The sequence below is a fragment of the Lissotriton vulgaris genome, chromosome 9 (assembly GCF_964263255.1).
Source record: "Lissotriton vulgaris chromosome 9, aLisVul1.2, whole genome shotgun sequence".
NCBI classification, from domain to species: Eukaryota; Metazoa; Chordata; class Amphibia; order Caudata; family Salamandridae; genus Lissotriton; species Lissotriton vulgaris.
In genome coordinates this window covers 904,732,354-904,750,817 of record NC_141697.1, presented here as the reverse complement: position 1 = coordinate 904,750,817, position 18,464 = coordinate 904,732,354, and the positions used below count along the sequence as shown (strand labels likewise).

The following is an 18,464-nucleotide window of genomic DNA, read 5'->3' as shown; positions in this document are numbered from 1 at the left end:
CATGACATTTAAAGTAATGGCGAAGCCAAGTCCTACCTTCTATTAATATTAATGATAATCATAACGCGCCCTACGGCAAGGTGCTGTATATTAAGTAATGGAACATGTGTTTTGACATGTTCCAACAGTAAAAACGCTATTTTTTTGTTTTGATGTGCAAAGGCCAGTAGTATTCGACAAAGAGAGGGACAGGTGGTCTACTTTCCACTCAAGAGAGAGCGGAGAGGTCCAGCATAAAGGAGACCTCAAATAACATTATGCAACAATGGGTTATATGCTGTTCCTGAATGAAAGGTATTGGTTGGAGTCACAAAAGATTTGGACCCACTGTACTCTAAAGAGAGTTTAGGTGGGGATACATATGTTGAATCATAATGCCCTCATACACCCTTGCAGGTGTCATGCTTCATCATCTGGGCTGCTCCTCGTTGGGTCGGCGGTGCAATACCCAACGGGCTCCCTAAAAAGAGGCACATTGGCGGAGATCTTCTATCCAACTGCCGTATGGTGAAGTGCGGGTATGGGGCCTGGACTGTGTAGACGCAGTGTTGTGGTGTAAAATAGGACTGTGAGTACCTAGAAGGACACATTTTATTCTGGGGGTCTCCTGTCCTAATTAAAAGGGTGTACAAGGCACTCGCCTGAGGAGTATCCTTGTGTGTTGGTGTCCTTGTTTAAAATACATCGGTCAACATGTTTCTCGCTAATGGTGTAGTAACCCTGCGATTCTTCAGGACCTAAGAAAAAAGCTATCTACAAATTCTGGTTGGAGGCATAAAGTATTGCACACTCGGGTAACATTTTATACCCAAAAATTACCTTTAACCTGCCTGGATCTACCTATTGGAGGAGAAAGAAAGAGTTAAAGGAGATGTGATGTAGTGCTAGATCACATATTTCCTTAATGTCTCATAGTGACTCCAAAAAATACTAAATCTGAAACGTGTATGGACGCCCAAGGCGTGTGCAGGTCAATTACATGACAGATACATATTAAAAACGCTGTGGTGATTGTCTGCAGTGAGCTATGGTGACTATTGCCCCTGTGGAAGAACAAGAATTATAAAGGTTTTGGCAGAAGATACATTTGCATATAGGACTCACCCACTAGTTATGGTCCCCAGGCTTCAACAGTGCCCGGTGGATCCACGCACAAGGCGTTGCTCCTGTGTGTGAACTGGTATTGGGGAGATAAAAACAACATCCAATGTACAAACAAACTGAATCGAACATGTTATTGCGTTGTAGCCTGTTACTACTCCGCTTACATAGCAAAATGATTTCCCCTTGTAGTCAGGTTAGGTCTGCTATTACGTCATTGAGTAAAGGTAGTCACCTACTAGTACAGCTTTCGCGATAATGCTGTGCTGTTTTTCTAAGTGTGTCCATTGGGGTATCTTGTTGTGTATGTAAAGGTTGTATGGTGGTTTGAATTAAAAAGACTCTATAGAGATGGATTGGAGGTTATATTATTTAGGTTTAAAATGATGGCTGGAGGGCCCTAACCATGAGGTACAATCATAGGGCATGGCCTCCGAGTCACCGTTATCCACAATCCATCTGGGGGCCCTCAAGTCGTTCTATACTTCGAATTGTGCAGGCAGGGTCGAACATGTAAGTGTTGTTAGCTCACCTTCCAAAAATAAGGCGTGTGTAGGTAACGTGTTTTTTTTCCACCGGGCACTGTGATGATGCATGACACCTGCAAGGGTGTGTGAGGGCATTATGATCCAACATATGGATCCCCACCTAAACTCTATTTAGAGTACAGTGGGTCCAAATCTTTTGCGACTCCAACCAATACCTTTCATTCAGTAAGAGCATATAACCCATTGTTGCAGAACAAAGGCTAGTAGTCCCATTGGCAATTACAGAGTTAAAGGCTGATATCAGAGCCACTTTAATTTCTGCTTCTGACTACTAAAACTGGTACTGTAAGATATAAAAAAAATCAGTGTATTAAAGCCGATGTAATGGTTAAATCAAACTTAATGTTGTTGGTAGGCAATGAGCAATTTTTAAGTTGCCACTTTTGTTGCCCAAGGTTTCAAATGCCCATTTACAGTTGTACACAGGGTCTGTCCTCCAGACAGCTTTCTGCCCTTCCTAGGGAAACAAATGTGTGACTCCCAGGAGGCCTGCCACTGACATTTTTAATAAGATTTTTTTATAAACAAATATGCAACGTTTCGCATTTTGTTTTGTAACCAGTTGTGAGACCTGTCTGATTCTGAGGGTCCCTTCACTGAAATGATTTATTCTGTCCCCTTTAGCCTCCCACTATTTTCATCTTTTTCTTTTGTGTCCACCTGGAATTATTTTGTTGTCAGCAATGTCTGAGGGGCTAGGTGTTCCTTGGGTAGGATGTTTTACCTTACCTCCCTGAGGCCTAGTTACCCTCATGAAAAATTAGACAGATACATGGGACCTAAAATGGTGGCCACCAACTGTCACAACTGCCACCCTAAAGGAGCTGTCCCATTGACTTACATTAGGAAGGTTCCAGAACTCACCAGAACCTTCCCACCGGCTGGACCTCACCTATAAAAGGCCAGTGGCCAGCACGGCCATTTTGTGAAGAGAAACCTGTGACCAGGGAAGGAGAGAGGCAACATTGAGAGGAGGACGGTGCTCTACAAGTGGACGATCGACTCGTGGGCCGGCAATCACCTGTTCTGACACTACCCCTCTGGTGATGACCAAACCCTGACCTGGCAGAAGCCTGATTAACCTTTGTGTCCAAAATTGTTAATTCTCACCACAAGACTTGTGCACCGAAAACCCTCTCTGAAGGTTGGCAGTGGGAGGAAGAATATTTAGTGAGGACTGCCGACCCTTCAAAGTCTCCAGAACCCCCCCCCATCATCGGCTGTGGAGCCGGCCCTCCAGCTTCGAAGCCGGCTTTGGGTGCGTGATTGAACACTCACCAAGCGGAGTGAAGAGCAGAGTCTCCAGTGACCCCCGGCGTGAGGAGCGGTCGTGCGGTGACGAAGGGGAGCTTGGCAGACCGGCCCCAGCGGGAGCGGAGCAGCGAAGAGGCTTCCGGAGGTGTTCCCCGGCGGGAGGTGCCGACCCGCGGTGTCACCAAGGAGACCGGCGGATCGACACCAGCGAGAGCGGAACTTCCGGAGGTGACCCCCGGCGTCAGCAGTGAGGGAGGAGCAGCGCCTTGGGAACGCAGCGGAAAGAGGTACCGCCGGTGCATCTGAGCCAAGGAAGAGGAGCGCTGCTCGACCACCGCCAGACTCTGAGGGGAGGCTGAATCTCTTCAGCACTGACAGACACCAGCGGAGTTAAAGTAAGCTGGGTCTTTATCGGGTGGAGGGCGAAGGCGGCGCTTAAAGAGACAGCGCTTCCCAGAGTGTCTTCAGAACTCTGAGGGGAGTAAACGTTAGCAGCATTATTCCTCCCACCTGAACTAAAAACTGCCTCAAGAAACTTAAGTACTGTCTTCACTGGAACTAGTGGCAGGGGTTTAACGAATTGTAAGAGGAGGTGTTGGAGGTGAGAGAGTGGGGGGGCTCAGTTTAAAAAGTACCAGTCTTAGGGAGCTGGGTCTTTCGGTTCAAGAGAAGGAGGAGTAGCAGTATCCCTTATTACAGCATAAGTGTATACTGGCCCTGCCAAGTCGCCCTACTAGAATGAGGGAGTGTCAACAGGAATAAACTAAAGTGTGATGGTAATTTTACTCATTCTCTTCCAGTGAGGCAACAGTGTGAACTATTGAAGTATTGTATACCAAGAATAATAAGAGCGCTTGACCCTGCACGCGTAGGGGTAAAGTATCAAGTGGTTATCCTTCAGGAAATCCCAGTCTTGAGAGAACCTCTTACTCTGGTATTGTATTGCCTTATTTAAGAACAAGGTCAACAAGAATTAATTGTATGTTTTCAACTGATTGAACTGCAAAGAGGAAAGATTGTTCACTTTATTAATGTGAAGGGTAATAAGTGTTTTGATCTGCATTAATTTAAAAAGGTGATGTACTGATGTAACGAGAGAACTAACAAAGCAAAGAGAACAAAATCTATTTTTATAAAGTACGAACCTTATTTTTCTAAAAAGAAGGTGTAGTGTCATTTTTGGTATGGATGGGCTCTGAGTTCCTGAAAGGTTACGCAAGCTTTACACGCATATTCCTTGGAGCAGCCTTAGCACTTTGCACACGTTACCCACTTGTTGTCTAGAATAACCCTAGGTCTAACATATTGGCTTGCAGCGGTGGGATCATACTGTGCTTGTGTATACCTTCCAGCAACCTAGAGTACCCCATAGACATACATCTGGAGTTTTCTCCGAGCGGTCTCCAAGATTAAAATTTTTGTTTTTTTCCAAATTTACTCCTGGTGGTGGGTGGAGGTTGTCTACAGATTGCTCTCCTTAAAAGTTATCTCCTGAGTGCCCATCTAAATTCATTTTTCCGAAGATGGAAATGGATCTTGAAGAAATGGAAACCTACACTGTGGCCCAACTTAGAGAGTGGTGCCAGCGACAGGGGGTGTTCGTTAAGAAAGGTGCCAAGAAAAGCGAGTTACAGACTAGCATAAGGGCATGGGTGGAAGCACACACAGAGGAGGAACAAGAAACTGAAGGGAGTGAGAAAGGCACCGTCCTTGGGACAGGCCTGCTGTACCAAACTGAGGGGGGGAATCTACTGACAGGTCCCAGAATACCTTCAAGGGAGGGCAGTAGTGTCTCAGCAAGGAGCCTTACCGAAGCCGAGTTGGAGGATAGGAGGGAGGAAAGGAGACTGAAATTGGAGTTAGCTAGATTGGACATACAGAGGGAGGATAGGAGGCTGGCCCATGAACGTACACTGAAGGAGCTAGACCTTCAAGCCTTGACAATAAGATCCTCCAATCCTAAAAATGGTGGCAGCGAACCAAAAGAAACCCCCAAAGAATCTAGACCTTACCTACCCAAGGATGTCATAGCTAGTTACACCTCAGGCGATGATATTGCCAAGTGGCTAGCTGCCTATGAGGTCTCCTTAAGAGCCCATGGGATTGCAGAAACCCATTGGGGGGGTGGGCTGTACAAGTACATGCCGCCTGCTGGCAGGGACTCACTGTTAGCCCTGGAGCGGGAGGAACAAACCCACTACCCTACCATGAAGGTGGCGTTGCTGAAAAAGTTTGGGCTGACCCCAGAAAAGTACCGACAAAAATTCAGGGGAAGTCACAAGCTAAGCACGCAGAATTGGGTGGACTTTCTAGATTACGCAAAGAAAGCTTTGGAGGGGTGGGTGAAAGGCAGCGAGGTAGGGGATTATGAAGGCTTATATAACCTCATACTCAAGGAACACCTACTCGAGAAATGTTTTCCCGAGCTCCGACAACACCTGGTGGATAGCAAGCTGACCAGCCCCAGGAAGCTTGCTGAGGAGGCGGACATCTGGGCTAGTACCCGGGTGTCCTCGAAGGGGACAGGAGGGGATTCCCAGAAATCTGGACAGGGCGCCCCCCAGAAGAAAGAGGGGGGAGAGAACAGAAGGGAGTTCTCAAAAGGTCCACAAAATCGTTCTCAAGGGAGGGGCAGAGGATTCATCCCTAAGGCAAACCCACCCGAAACCCTAATCCTGGCCAAAGCCAGCAGCCAAGGGTTATCCATTGTTTTGAATGTGGTGGTGTGGGACACTACAAGGGGGAGGCTCTGAGAGACACAGGAGCCAGTATGACTATGGTAAGAAGTCATCTGGTGTCTCCAGAGCAGGTTATTCCAAATGTACTTCATCCCGCTGTGATGGCTGACAGTAGATTGGGCCACTATCCTGTGGCTGAGGTTCCCTTTGAGTGGGGAGGGGTTGCAGGTTCACTTCGAGTTGCCGTAAGCCCTGCCGTGCCTGTTGATTGCCTGTTGGGAAATGACATGGAGCACAATGCTTGGAGGGAGGTGGAGTACCGGACTCATTCTGAGATGCTGGGTACACCCGACTGGGCCTGTGTCAGCACAAGGTCCGCGACTACCCGGAGAGGGAGTTCGCTTATGCTGGAGCCTGGAACAATGGCCCAGCCAGCTGCCGGAAAAGAGAAGGACAGAAGGCAGGGGTGGATCTGGAGTCCACTGAGGAGAGTGTTGTTCCACTGGAAGGCCTACCCATCCCTGCTGATTGGCATGTGGAGGGAGGTCCGACCAGGGAGGAATTCTGCAAAGCTCAGGAGGAGTGTCCTACTCTTGAAGGGCTGCGGCAACAGGCCAAAGCCCAGGCAGCAGGGAACGTTGTAGGGAACTACCAGATTTACTGGGAGGATGGACTCCTCTACAGTGAATCAAAGGCCCCCGGACATGGTACATCCAGAGCCTTGGTGGTCCCACAATGTTTTATAGCCTTCCTTCTGGAACTGGCTCATGAGATACCCTTGGCAGGTCATCTAGGGCAGGACAAGACCTTTGCCCGGCTTGTTCCCCACTTTTACTGGCCTCGGATGAGAGTGGCGTCTGATACCTACTGTCGGACGTGTGTGACTTGCCAAGCCAGTGGGAAAACAGGGGTGAAGCTGAAAGCTCCCCTGGAACCACTCCCCGTCGTTAGCACCCCCTTTGAAAGGGTGGGCATCGACATCGTAGGGCCATTAGATCCACCCACTTCAGCTGGTCACAGGTTTATCCTGGTTCTAGTGGATCATGCCACAAGGTACCCAGAGGCCATTCCTCTGAGGACCATCACTGCACCTGCAGTGGCAAAGGCCCTGATGGGGATCTTCACCCGAGTGGATTTCCCCAAGGAAGTTTTGTCCGACAGGGGGACCAACTTCCTGTCAGCTTACATGCGGGCCATGTGGAAGGAGTGTGGTGTTACCTACCGGTTTACCACTCCTTATCACCCACAGACCAATGGTCTCGTGGAAAGGTTTAACAAGACCTTGAAAGGCATGATAAGAAGTCTGCCTGAGAGCCTGCGGAGGAAATGGGACGTCCTCCTACCCTGTCTCTTGTTTTCCTACAGGGAAGTGCCACAGAAGGGAGTGGGCTTCAGCCCCTTCGAACTTTTGTATGGGCACCCTGTACGGGGACCTCTCAGCCTGGTAAAGGACAGCTGGGAAAAGACTCCCAGGAAGCTTCCCCAGGACGTGGTGAGTTACATGCTGGCCTTCCGGAGCCAAATGGCCAAGTTGTGGAAGCAAGCTTCGGACAACTTGGAAGCCAGCCAAGCAGTAATGAAGGAGTGGTATGACCACAATGCTCACCCTGTGGAACTGGAGCCTGGACAGAAAGTGTGGGTGATGGAACCTGGAGAGCTAAATGCTCTACAGGATCGTTGGACAGGCCCCTTTGAGGTATTGGAGAAAAAGGGGAAGGCCACATACTTGGTGGACCTCAAGACCCCGAGGCAGCCCCACCGGGTGCTTCATGCCAATCGCCTCAAGCCACACCATGAGAGGCCCGAGGTCGTCTTGATGATGGTGATCGATGGAGCAGAGGAAGAGGAAAGTGAACCTCTCCCTGATCTTTTCTCGTCTCAAGAAAAGGATGGGTCGGTGGAGGGAGTGATTCTCTCACCATCCCTGACTCCTGAACAGCGAAGAGATTGCCGCCAGATCCTGGAGCAATTTTCCTCCCTGTTCTCCCTTGTCCCGGGAAGGACCCACCTGTGTACCCATGATGTGGACACAGGAGACAGCCCACCTGTGAAGTCTAAGATCTACCGGCTGTCAGACAAGGTGAAGGCCAGCATCCATGGTGAAGTAGCCAAAATGCTGGAGCTGGGAGTAATTGAACCTTCCAGTAGTCCTTGGTCAAGTCCGGTGGTTCTGGTACCGAAAGCTACCCCACCGGGCGCCACACCTGAACTAAGGTTTTTTGTGGATTACAGAGGGCTGAACTAAGTAACAAAGACTGATGCTCATCCGATCCCCAGGGCGGATGAACTTATTGACCGGCTGGGAGCTGCCCAATACTTAAGTACCTTTGACCTTACTTCCGGGTACTGGCAGATCTCGCTTACTGAAGGAGCAAAGGAAAGGTCAGCCTTCTCCACGCCACAGGGTCACTACCAGTTCTGCGTGATGCCCTTTGGGCTTAAGAACGCCCCTGCAACGTTTCAGCGGCTGGTGAACCAGGTCCTCTCTGGTATGGAAGCTTTCTCTGCTGCTTACCTGGATGACATAGCTGTCTTCAGTAGAAGCTGGGAGGATCATCTGCAACACTTGCAAGCTGTTCTCCAGGCCCTGCAACAAGCTGGCTTGACCATCAAGGCCAGTAAGTGTCAGATCGGGCAGGGGTCGGTAGTGTACCTGGGCCACTTGGTGGGCAGAGGGACGGTGCAGCCTATCCAGGCAAAGATAGAGGCCATCATGGCCTGGGAGCCCCCCAAGACCCAGACAGAGGTCCGAGCCTTCCTGGGCCTCACAGGATATTACCGCCGTTTCGTGAAGGGGTATGGAACTATTGTGGCACCCCTCACGGAACTTACTTCCAAGAAACAACCTCGAAGGGTGGTCTGGACGGAGGCTTGTCAGCGAGCCTTTGTGACTCTCAAACAAGCATTGTGTACTGCTCCAATACTCAGGGCCCCGGATTTTTCAAAAGAGTTCATTGTCCAAACAGATGCATCAGAACAAGGCATTGGGGCAGTGTTATCGCAACTGAATGATGAGGGCCTGGATCAACCCGTGGTCTTCCTGTCCAGGAGACTACTCAGGGAACAGAGGTGGAGTACTATAGAGCGGGAGGCCTTTGCGGTGGTTTGGGCTCTGAAGAAGCTGCGTCCCTATCTTTTTGGTTCACACTTCCTGGTTCAGACTGACCACCGGCCCTTCGTTGGCTAATGCAGATGAAGGGGGAGAATCCCAAGTTGTTGAGGTGGTCCATCTCCCTACAGGGAATGGACTTCCGGGTGGAACATCGGCCTGGAGTGGACCACGCCACTGCAGACGGTCTCTCTAGGTATTTCCGCCTTAGTGATGAGAGCTCCCAAGGGATTGGGTAGTTCTCCCCACTTTCAGCTGGGGGGGACCCGTGTGAGACCTGTCTGATTCTGAGGGTCCCTTCACTGAAATGATTTATTTTGTCCCCTTTAGCCTCCCACTATTTTCATCTTTTTCTTTTGTGTCCACCTGGAATTTTTTTGTTGTCAGCAATGTCTGAGGGGCTAGGTGTTCCTTGGGTAGGATGTTTTACCTTACCTCCCTGAGGCCTAGTTACCCTCATGAAAAATTAGACAGATACATGGGACCTAAAATGGTGGCCACCAACTGTCACAACTGCCACCCTAAAGGAGCTGTCCCATTGACTTACATTAGGAAGGTTCCAGAATTCACCAGAACCTTCCCACCGGCTGGACCTCACCTATAAAAGGCCAGTGGCCCGCACGGCCATTTTGTGAAGAGAAACCTGTGACCAGGGAAGGAGAGAGGCAACATTGAGAGGAGGACGGTGCTCTACAAGTGGACGATCGACTCGTGGGCCGGCAATCACCTGTTCTGACACTACCCCTCTGGTGATGACCAAACCCTGACCTGGCAGAAGCCTGATTAACCTTTGTGTCCAAAATTGTTAATTCTCACCACAAGACTTGTGCACAGAAAACCCTCTCTGAAGGTTGGCAGTGGGAGAAAGAATATTTAGTGAGGACTGCCGACCCTTCAAAGTCTCCAGAACCCCCCCCTTCATCGGCTGTGGAGCCGGCCCTCCAGCTTCGAAGCCGGCTTTGGGTGCGTGATTGAACACTCACCAAGCGGAGTGAAGAGCAGAGTCTCCAGTGACCCCCGGCGTGAGGAGCGGTCGTGCGGTGACGAAGGGGAGCTTGGCAGACCGGCCCCAGCGGGAGCGGAGCAGGGAAGAAGGCTTCCGGAGGTGTTCCCCGGCGGGAGGTGCCGACCCGCGGCGTCACCAAGGAGACCGGCGGATCGACACCAGCGAGAGCGGAACTTCCGGAGGTGACCCCCGGCGTCAGCAGTGAGGGAGGAGCAGCGCCTTGAGAACGCAGCGGAAAGAGGTACCGCCGGTGCATCTGAGCCAAGGAAGAGGAGCGCTGCTCGACCACCGCCAGACTCTGAGGGGAGGCCGAATCTCTTCAGCACTGACAGACACCAGCGGAGTTAAAGTAAGCTGGGTCTTTATCGGGTGGAGGGCGAAGGCGGCGCTTAAAGAGACAGCGCTTCCCAGAGTGTCTTCAGAACTCTGAGGGGAGTAAACGTTAGCAGCATTATTCCTCCCACCTGAACTAAAAACTGCCTCAAGAAACTTAAGTACTGTCTTCACTGGAACTAGTGACAGGGGTTTAACGAATTGTAAGAGGAGGTGCTGGAGGTGAGAGTGGGGGGGCTCAGTTTAAAAAGTACCAGTCTTAGGGAGCTGGGTCTTTCGGTTCAAGAGGAGGAGTAGCAGTATCCCTTATTACAGCATAAGTGTATACTGGCCCTGCCAAGTCGCCCTACTAGAATGAGGGAGTGTCAACAGGATTAAACTAAAGTGTGATGGTAATTTTACTCATTCTCTTCCAGTGAGGCAACAGTGTGAACTATTGAAGTATTGTATACCAAGAATAATAAGAGCGCTTGACCCTGCACGCATAGGGGTAAAGTATCAAGTGGTTATCCTTCAGGAAATCCCAGTCTTGAGAGAACCTCTTACTCTGGTATTGTATTGCCTTATTTAAGAACAAGGTCAAGAAGAATTAATTGTATGTTTTCACCTGATTGAACTGCAAAGAGGAAAGATTGTTCACTTTATTAATGGGAAGGGTAATAAGTGTTTTGATCTGCATTAATTTAAAAAGGTGATGTACTGATGTAACGAGAGAACTAACAAAGCAAAGAGAACAAAATCTATTTTTATAAAGTACGAACCTTATTTTTCTAAAAAGAAGGTGTAGTGTCATTTTTGGTATGGATGGGCTCTGAGTTCCTGAAAGGTTACGCAAGCTTTACACGCATATTCCTTGGAGCAGCCTTAGCACTTTGCACACGTTACCCACTTGTTGTCTAGAATAACCCTAGGTCTAACACCAGTTATTGTTCATGAATGTGTTTCAACACTGTGTTTTTACACTGTATTTATGATATGTGTATATACATTATTTACAGCCCTGAAGAAGCCCGTGTTTGGGCGTAACGCGTAGGCTGTGGATTTTGGCTGTGGATTTTATGAACAGAATAAAGGCACTTGAAAATCACGTCACCGTTTGGACAACCATTACTCCTGTCATCTATGTTGACTCAAATGTATGGCATCTGAAGCCACAAAGTAGTACTGATACGCTTTGCCTCTCCACTGTTGTGTTAAACATGTGCTACTAAGCTCTAAAGACCGAGAGATGAGTTCTGATATCTTGAGAGTGGGGTGAATAGTGCACTCTGGGAAACCAGATATTGACCTTCACAGGAATTGGTTATCAGGAGGGAGGGAACCTTGTAGCTCATTGGATACCATACACGTCCTACCCTGAGCCATTTTCTGTGCATAAAAAGGACACCCCTATCACCCAGAAATCAGATCTGGACAAAACTGGAAAGAGAACTGAAGAAGGATGAACATAGTGCACGCATGTTTTCGGGTGAAGAGAGGTTGCACCAACAGAATGCACCTGCTGTGCCTCGTGGCTAGCAAATGAGAAGGGACTGTGCCTGCAATGTCTTGCTCAACGAGACGTCTCCAGAGCTCAGCCAAAGATAGAGACCCCAAGGGTCAGTAGGCTGACCTTCTGTTCGCATCTCAGGCACAAAACAGCTAAAGAAACCTGCTGGGGCGAGTTGGCAGCCCAAATCTTCAAGCCACCTTTTAGTGTTGCCGTGCAGCACGAGAGACCGGGACCTGATGCTCAAAGTTGCACCAGAGTTTGCTGGACCTGGGAGAGTCATCAGAGTGCAGCTTGGTCACCCAGAAGGCAAGTTACCACTTCAGAAAGGATTTTCCTGTGACCATGATACCAGGGGACTATTAGTCCTGTGGTAACTGGACTTCTGCCAGCCTCAAGAGGGCTTCGAAGGAAGTTGACCCTGTGGAAACAACAGCATCAGCACGCCTGTGGACAGAGGAGTAGCTGCAAGAAGACCCCTGTCAACCAAATCACATTCACAGCATCCTAAAAAGATCTTCAGCATTCTCTATCCCTTGCATCAGGATCACTTACATAGATGTCTATGGCAAGGAGATAAACTACTTCAGTGCTTAATTTATTAAAAATAATAAGTGGCATTGCACTGGTCAGGAAGCCACTGCAGCTTGAACCACCCATTGCCCCTGCCAGTGATGCTAGTGACAGTAACAACACAACTACTAACCATCATATTCCTACGAGTGTGACAATTCAGGCTATCCAGGCACCCTAAGATATAAGAATGGTTGGTTGACTGATATTAGTCATGTTTAATGTACATTGAATTTATAAACAACTGCTGTAGTGCTCCTCTCTAAGTTAGACAGCGTCACCCTGTGGCAGACTGTCATAAGTGTCAGTGTTGATAATTAAGTGCCGGTGTCTAGCATCAGAAACCACAGGCTTAAATTAGGTACTGAAGTGTTTGGACCTGACTGGAGACTGCTTCTTCTCTGGAGGTAATGATTGCTGAGGAACTTGCTAGTTTCCGAGACTGGCTCCCTGCCTGAGTTAGTTGTCCAAGTAACTCTAACCGACCCCAATACAACTAGCCAAAGTTTTTGCTCAAAAACTTTGCAACTATCAAATTTGTTGAATTTGCCAGTACCCGTTCGCCGTTGAGTAAAAAGTGCATATTTACTGTACCTTGCAAAATCTATATCTCCGGAACCTTTTGTGGATGTTTTTCATTGTGGTGTCTAAAAGTACATAAAATATTCTATTTTTATCAACTGGTGTTGGATTTTGTGAGTTTCTCAGTTATTTCTTCAAGTGTTTTGGTGCTGTTTAAATGCTTTACACATATTCCTTTGAATAAGCCTTGCTCGGAGCCACAGCTACCCGGAGTTAAGCTAGAGAGTTTATCAGACGAAACCTACTGGCCCCAAAGGGGTTAGTAAGTGTGTTACACGGTGAGGTCACACCACCACACCATAAAATACACTGCATTTCCTCACATAAGGTACTTGATAAAAATAGGTGACAGGGTCATTTTGTTTGAGTACGTTCCAAGTTTTAAATCTATTCAACGTAATTTTAACACTTTTCCATATCGTGCAATCACCGTAATGCCAGCGGAGTTAAAACAGAGAAATAATGCTTCCTTGCAGGTATGTGTTCCTTTCCGTAAGAGCACGGGTTTCAGCAGGGTGCAACGAGCAGTCCCAAATTGTGGGCAGCAAAAAAAAGTAGGTGCATGAAGGATAATTTTTTGAAATGACAAAATCTACATTTTGGAAGAGTGATGGACCTCTTTCTCCAATTTGATTGAAGATATTTGATTGGGAGTGACAGGAACCTGGAAAGCATAATGTTACTCCAATATTCCCGACTCAATAATTCTTTTGAGTAATTTTGCAAGCGAGTTTCATATGATGGCAAAGTGGGTACGTACTGTTCATGTGGCTGCAAGGGATTAGATCTGCTTCTCTTGATGTTGCAGCACCTGTTTTTTCATAGTTTGCAACAAAATATCTGGAAGGTTCCCCTGGTGATTAGACACAGGTAGGGGTAGAGTACTGCGAAAAGAAGGAAAGACCTGTGGTTTGTAGTGAACTCAATGGGGTCAGTAATACTGACAGGAACTAAATTTTGCTAGAGCAAAGCTACTTCCAAAAGGTCCTTGAGTAATTACAATATGGTATAAAATAAAATTTGAATATCAAGCACTGTCTAACTATATATCTCCACAAGACATTGTTATTCGTAATCAAAGTATAACAGGTAAGCACACAACAATAGAACTGGAAAGGTATAAACACAATTTATTAAAATACCTCCCTGTCAGGGTTACAATCTAAATAAAATCCAATAAAATATTCACGAAGGTGAAATAAATCTAAAAAAGGTCAAAGACACATTTTATTTTATACCATATTGTAATTACTCAAGGACCTTTTGGAAGTAGCTTTTCATAGTTTGCTACATGGCTGAATAAGATAGTGTGTTTGATCTTAACATGTCTAATTCAGAACTCACAGAGTTTTGGTGTCCGGTCCGTTTGCTATCTGGTCCATTAAAAACCTCTTGCAGTACTGTTTCAAGTCCCGATTTTAGCATGGATTAGCTGATAGTAATTTTTAAGAAATTGGAATTTACAAACTAGGTCTTGCTTTGTTAGTCCAAATTTCTGTTGAATTTGGGCCCATCGGGTGTACTCTGGTATCTGTAATATATGTATGTAGGTGATGCATTGCAGCTGGTCTAGGATAGAATCCATTTTAGATGGGAAGGCTTGTTAACCGTACGAGTTTGCTGGGATTAGGACTCCGAGAATAACACCATTTCTGCATTGAAAAGATTCCCTCTAAAAAATACAGTTGGAATGTAATGATATTAATTAACCTCACATCACCCTGAACCTTTACCAAGTACCATCTTGAGTTGTATATGTTCTGCAGTTTTATATAGCTCGAATTCCATCCAAAAGTGTTAATTTTCTACGAACGCCAGTTACGTTACACAAGGTCATATTCATACTTTTTTGGGACACGGGTAGATTAAGTGATTTGCCCAGAATCATATGATTTTAAGCCAACGCAGAGACTCGAACCCAGTTCCCAAGTCAGCCCAGGCCGCAACGCCATATCCCAACTGCAGTATTGCCACAAAACGTGCAGTAATCTCATGCGCTTTCTTCAGTACCTCACCTACTCTTAAAGGAAGTCTCCCAAGCGACTTTACTGTTACAGTGATCCTTTCTTCTTTAACTCACCTACTTTTTAAGTAAGCCTCTCTGCTCTTACTTTCTTCTACCTAACACCTGGGGAACCGAAAGTAAGGTGGGGCGTTACTGTCTGGACAGAAGCTTGCTGAAGATTACTGCAAGAGTCATGTTTCCTTCGAGAGCATCATCCGCTCTCATATAACTCACCCTTAACAGTAATGTTTCTTCCATGAACCCCACCACACTTCCATTAACAGTAACCCCCAAGACGATGTGATTCCCAAGTAAATACGTGCTGGGAAGTACCTGTTAGCAATAGCAGCACATTCACGCTTGAAGAGGCGCGGCAAAGGGACAGCGCCATCCAATCACAGCACAAGCTACAATAAATTAAGAGAGAAAACGGACGAAAAGTGTAAGTGTTCCTTTGACTTGTAACAGCTGTCGCCATTTCTAAAAGACAGTAAGTAGCTTACTGTCCAACGACACAAATCGAAAATGATAAAGTGGCACCTATTTTTAGTGAACACAACTACTCGCTAATATTACATCATTTGAAACATTGAGTATAGTTAACATCTCACTTTAATCGTACTATTAAAAAATAAAGATAAAAAAGCCCCACTAGTTACAAAAAAAGTGCCTTACGGCATATCGATATGTCTGTATGTTACGACATAGTGACTTGATTGCTTTAAGGTAAACCGACAAAAAAACGAGTACTGGCGAATGTGATGGTGCTGAAGCTACAAGCTTTAAGAAAGTAAGCGCAACTTCCTTATAAAATAAGGCCCAGCGAGCCCAACTCTATTAAGAACAGAGAAGAGTTAGATAACAGTCCTTTGAAATGTGAAATAATAAATATTATAATTGCTGCTGCTGTTGAAATAGTTTTCTGGAACCTATATGGTTAATGCATGCAGCATAAAGGACTAGCAGACACATAGTTACCTGCCAACTAGAAGAACAATCTCATAGGATGTCGTCAGGAGTAGTAAGCGCTATATAAATGCAATTTTATGGCAAGACCGGAGGCTCCTATTATGCTTTTCCTTATCTTGCTTTATTAAACAGCAGCCAAGATAAGTGAAAACTACAGTTCCGAGGGGCCCAGGTAAACAGACTGGCCAATGGGAACAAGAAAAAACGATATCAGAAAACCAATCACAACACAGTACAGTATAAAACGTCACATCTGACTGCACAGCTTCCTCTTTTCTTGCTGCTCGCAGTCAGATAAGTGACTTATCCTTTGCTCCCATTTTCTTGATATGGTTTATTGTACTGTTTATATTCATTTTACATTGTTATTTGATATTTGTGCTTTGTATTTTAGCATATTAGCCCCTCGCGCTCTTTCTGGACGCTTATATTTGCTTAGTGCGCCCCGTGCTAACTCGCTGTTCCCCGCGTCGTGCTCTGTTCAATCCCCCCCACCCCGCGGGAGCCGCTTCAGTGGTTTCCTCCCGCTGGGCTTCGCTCGCGCCGCCGAGTTTCCTTCACCGCTGTCACCGTCAACGTCCAGGGTAGCGCAAGTGTTTCGCTCGCGCCACCGAGTTCCCTTCACCGCGGTCACCGTCGACGTCCAGCGTAGCGCAAGTGTTTATTGCCTCCTCGCTTCACACTCTGCCGTTTCTGTGCCCCACAAGCTTCGACTGAACTCCGGAGCTTTTGTTCCTGGGACTCGCTCCTCGGAGTGGTTTACCTCCTTCTTCTTTGTTCTACAAGCTCCGACTGAACTCCGGAGCATTTCTTCACGGGACGCGCCCCTGGGAGTGGTTTTACATACTTGTTCCTCCCTCTGAGCCTTCTGTTAACCCTTGGTTACCTCTTCTCTTTGGTGTGTGTTCACTATGGAATTAGACAGTTCTCCGGAACTGGTGCAGGCCAATGAAGAAGGTGAAACCTTCATACATGATTTAAATAAATGTATTAATACCTCTGTAGAGAATGTGGTTGAGGTGTCCATGAGAAGCATGTCCAAGACTATGGAGAACTCTATGTTAAGCCTAATGTCCAAGGCTCTGGCCCAGTCTGCGGGGGAAAGCAGAAAAACAAAGGTGGTTTCCTCTGCTCTGTACGTACTCCCAAAACTGCGTCTTTGTTGACTAGCGAGGTTCCCTTACGTTTGATTGAGGACCAAGCGCCTTCCAGGCCTCCTTTGATGGAGGGGTTTGTTGGTACAGAGGGCAAACGTAAACAGAAAGTGAAGCATGCAGAGTCACTAAAGAATAAATTGGTTATTTCCACCATCTTGGACACAGATGATGATATGGCTGACGCAGATGACCTATTTGCTCTTTTTGATATCTCTGACCCCCCTCCCCTCCTCATAAAAAATCCAAGTCAGATTCTTTCACTTTCAAACCTGTTTTTGATTCAGGAGGGCTCCCTATGTTTGACCCCTCTTCTATTCGTCATCCGAACTCCACAGAATGGTTGCCCGTGTCCCATGTAGGAGAGTACATATCGGCCGGGCTTCGGCTTCCACTGGAGACCGTTGTTAGTTCAAGGTTGAAATCTGAATGCCCCAAACCATCTTTACATGATAAAGTTACTCTAGTCCCTTCCATTGATCAACCTCTACTCACCTTCTTTTCAAAGTTTGGAAAGGACCCTCGCAGAGGCGTGGACAAGGCCTGGTCTACGTGCCAGGATAAATTACTTGATGTGGTGGGTCCACTAGCGCGCATCTTTGACATGGCAGAGTCAGGCCGGCTGGATGATTCCGACCTCTCAGCTGAAGATGTTTCAATGTGGACTCAATGTGCCTTTTGTTTATTATGGAACGCCAACGCCGCTATAAAGCACGAACGGCGTAAAGGCCTTCTCATCAAGCTAGATCCCAAATTAGCTGATTACGCTCCTTAGGATCCGGGCTCCAAGGCTAATGGGCTCCTTTTTGGAGAAAATCTAGTCCGTGATCTCAGCAGGTTCATTTCCACCTCTGCGTCATTGGACAAGGCACAACAATCCATTAAAAAGGTTTTTGCTCCCCGGATTTTTGGACGGGCCGGCAGAGGCAGGAGTCCCTCTTCCGGCGGTCCTTACAACAACCAAGGCTCCAGAGGCTCCTACAACAACTCCCAAGACTAAAAACCCCAATTCTACCCACAACGAGGTAGAGGCTTCCGGGGTAGAGGCCAGAAGAACTATCGTAACAACACCTCCAATCAGAAAGGTAGGTGTTAGACCTGGCATCTTTGGCATTGTTTCTTTTTGGCGTCTACCGCCTGTATTTTTGATGCTGTGCTGGATTTAGTTTTTGCTGGTTTAGATGCTTTGGACACTCTGCCACTGCTGATCAGAGTCAGAGTGTAAGTGCTCCCTGTGTAAATTGTTATTATGATTGGATTTACATGATTGGCATATTTGTATCACCAAGAAGTCCCTAGTAAAGTGCACTGGGTGTGCCAGGGCTGGTGATGACAAATGCTACTAGTGGGCTTGTAGCACTGATTGTGCCACCCACAGGAGTAGCCCCAAAACGGTGTCTCAGGCCTGCCTCCGCAGTGCCTATGTGCAGTCTGTGAACTGCCATGTCCTCCTGGTCACTGTCCCCACTGACCAGGCCTAACCCTTCCCTTTGTGTGCACATTGGTCACCCCTATGGAAGGCCCAAGGCACCCCCTTGGGCAGGGTGCAGTGTATGTGAAAGGTAGAGCATGTACTTGTGCAGGTTACATGCTCTGGTAGTGAATTACAGCCATTTTTGTTTTTCACTGCTGCAAGGCTATCTTGCTCCATAGGCTATTATGG

At 47.2% G+C, this 18,464-nt stretch overlaps 1 protein-coding gene across 3 annotated transcripts in view; it reads right to left on the bottom strand.

Annotated features, from left to right (window-relative positions):
• The window catches only part of ALKBH6 (alkB homolog 6, nucleotide demethylase), a 91,216-nt gene extending 76,157 nt beyond the window's left edge, over nucleotides 1-15,059 (bottom strand). The window contains exon 1 of one of the 3 annotated variants that reach the window (XM_086938687.1): nucleotides 15,012-15,059. The gene's annotated coding sequence lies outside the window, so the exon portion shown is untranslated. Of the gene's footprint in view, nucleotides 1-1,104; nucleotides 1,184-14,912; nucleotides 14,967-15,011 lie in introns of those variants that run through there. The other 2 variants (XM_086938689.1, XM_086938688.1) reach the window with 2 other exon arrangements.
• Nucleotides 15,060-18,464: the final 3,405 nt, after the last annotated feature.